Source organism: Pteropus alecto, unplaced genomic scaffold, assembly GCF_000325575.1.
Source record: "Pteropus alecto unplaced genomic scaffold, ASM32557v1 scaffold7, whole genome shotgun sequence".
NCBI lineage: Eukaryota > Metazoa > Chordata > Mammalia > Chiroptera > Pteropodidae > Pteropus > Pteropus alecto.
This window is the reverse complement of record NW_006494614.1, coordinates 38,650,066-38,653,104: the sequence shown is the minus strand read 5'-3', so window position 1 is coordinate 38,653,104 and position 3,039 is coordinate 38,650,066. Positions and strand designations below refer to the sequence as shown.

General features: G+C 37.7%; 1 protein-coding gene and 1 pseudogene across 1 annotated transcript in view; both read right to left on the bottom strand.

The window, feature by feature from the left end:
- CLIC5 (chloride intracellular channel 5) overlaps positions 1–3,039 on the bottom strand; it is a 148,868-nt gene that overhangs the window by 141,680 nt on the left and 4,149 nt on the right. The window lies entirely within an intron of this gene.
- Positions 161–276, bottom strand: LOC112474952 (annotated as a pseudogene).

Below are 3,039 nucleotides of genomic sequence, written 5' to 3'. Positions count from 1 at the left end.
AATATTGGCTAATTTGACCCTGAAACATAAAAATATTTAGTTGACTTGATAACACTATTTATTTATTTATTTATGTTTTTTAGGTGAGGCAACACTTGGTTGACCTCACAGATTGCAAGAACCTTGTCAGTTTACAATCCCTTATTTTTTTTATTTTCTACGCCTACAGCACCTGGTCTTCCTAGATGGTCTCCCATCCAAGTACTTACCAGGCCCAACCCTGCTTAGTTTCTGAGATCAGACATCGGGCTTATTCAGGGTGACATGGCCATAGACCATGGACCATGGCTCCACGGGGGCATGAACCCAGGATCTTCTGCATGTAAAGCAGACGTGCCAACCGCTACACTATGGAACTGCATTCACAAACTCACTTTTTATTAGAAACTATACTGAAACCACCTCAGTTAAAACTTTATGCTGAATCAATATATCCCTCAATTATAAAGTAACTGGATACACATATTGATATTATATAAATCAGCTTCACACTGGTTAACATTTTCCCAGAAATTTGTCTATATGAAGCCAAAGATCTAAATATTTGGACATATCTAGATAGTAAGTTGAATGAATGAATAACTGAAGAAATGCATAGTCTTATTATACACCATGTACTTATTTCTAAACCCCTGGACTAATCTTAGAAATGAAGTTTGGTAGATTTCTATTTGGTCCAGCTCTACAAGGTAGATAAAAATGCTTTTAAATTTGCTCATCCCTCACCTTAAACATTGCTTTGTTCATGATGTCCTCCTCTAAAATATTCTATAACTTTCTGTTGCCTTCAGGATGACATCCAAGTCCTCTTTCACCAAGGCTGCCCTCCTAGTTTTCCAACCTCATCATCTGTCCTGCATGTGTGCAGACCTCTTCACTCCAGCCGGATAAGTCTAGTCCTACCCAGGTACGTGTTTGATGTGCCTCTGCCTAGGCTGAGCCCACTGCCTGGAATATGCTTACTGGCTCCTCAATTAAGCCACATTTCAACATCCAAACCCAGCTTCACTTCTCTTATTTTCTCGGTTGAATTTTATAGCTTCTCATCTGCAATGATGAGTCTTTGTTTGACTCCAAGGAAAATTGACTAAATGTATTGCTTATGAAAACTCCCAGGAAAGACATGGGAGGTGAGGGGTCCTGTTCTCACCAGATCTTGATCAAGAACAAAACTCCCAGGCACACAGATGGTGACACAAAAAGAAAGAAAGAAGTTTTTTTTTAATTAAACATCCCTGTCAATATAAAACTTGAATCTTTACCCACAATATTTGTTTATTCATTTATTTATAAACTATATTAACATATTACTGTAAGAGTACACTGTACACACCATGAACTATATAACATATTAACATTTAAGAGGACTAGATAAAATTAAATAGAAATGTTGCTTAACTTTTTAATTCTAATTATAATATTCTAATATGTCATACATTACATTGAATTCTCTGTTTTGAATAACATGATCCCTGGAACAACATCAGGCTCTTTTGCAATAGCAATAATAATTATTGACGAGTTTGCGACACTTTCCACTATGCTGAACTAAATCATAGGGAGTCGCTCCTTTAGAACAAAGATTCCAGGCTATGAGGCTAAGAAACATTAACTAGGGCTGTTATGTTGTCGGACTTTGGGGGATCACCATTTACATTTTCTGTGAATTATTCCCCCTAAATCTGATCAATGCATAACCTTTGTAGCCCTGCGTGAGGTCCCGTGAGTTCCTAATCAGAGACAGTTTCTGCAGATGGCTTCACGTGAGCTGAGGAAGGGAAGGAGTGTTGGACTCCTGTTGGCCTTTCCAACTACACCCAAATCTAGGATCATAATCATTATCTAGCAGTATCCTAGAGTAGATAACAGGTGATGCCATATATGTGCACACTGATAAAGTGCTGGAGCCATATACTCTGGGAGACTATATAAAACTAAAGGCCGTAAGAGCTGGAAGGGACTGAATTTCAGAGATGAGGAAACTCGAGTCCAGGAACATTTCACAGCAAATTATTGACAGTGGTGTGTTAGAATTTCCTGAGTGCTCTTTCTGCAATATTATTCTGCTCATTTTAAGACCAGTAATGGAACTAATTGTATCAGTAATGGGACTAACAGTAATATAGTATTATTTATTAAATGTCTACTAACATTGATCAAAAATGCTTAAAATAAAAATTTTATTTTATGGATGGTTCAAATTCATCATAATAATAATTTAGGCTCCTGTATATTGAGCATTTACTATACATCAGATACATACTAAGCAATTTACATGAATTACCTTATTTCATCTTCATAACAACCCTAAGAGGAACATATCATTATAATATTCATTTTACCAGTGAAGAAACTGAGGCTGAGAGAATCTGAACAATTTAATAGACATTTACTTACTAAGCCAGGTCTCAAATCCATGCAACCTGACTTTAAAACCTGCTCTGCAACATATACCTTCCTCCATAGTCAATGATACCAATTATATGCAGAAAAAATGGTTTCCATTTGTACCATTTTTCTTTGTAGTAACCATCGTCAATATTTTTTCCTTTGCACTAAACAAAATACCAGACTGCTTCTCTCTCCTCTCCTCTCCTCTCCTTTCCCCTTCCCTCCCCTCCCCTCCGCTCCCCCAGCCCTCATACACACACAAAAAAACACAATAGGAACATGTCTACAGGTCCCTCAACATCACGAGAAAGCAGCAAGACACATCTCATAATCCTATGTGGAAAATTCTGAACCAACAACTCCTCCTGGTGGCCTTATGACATAAATGGCATCTTTCACTAGAGATTTGTTTTTCACTGGATCTCAGCCAATGACCAAGAAACTATTATTTCTTTTCTCTTATCTTCAAGAATTGTGTTTCTCTGTTATCCCATGGGAGAGTTGGACCTAAAATGTGTAGTGTTAATCTCTTACCCAGGGCCTGGCATGTAGCAAGTACGTCATAAATGTTGGATGGATGGAGAGGAGGAAGGAAGGAAAGGAAGGAAGGAAGGAAGGAAGGAAGGAAGGAAGGAAGGAAGGAAGGAA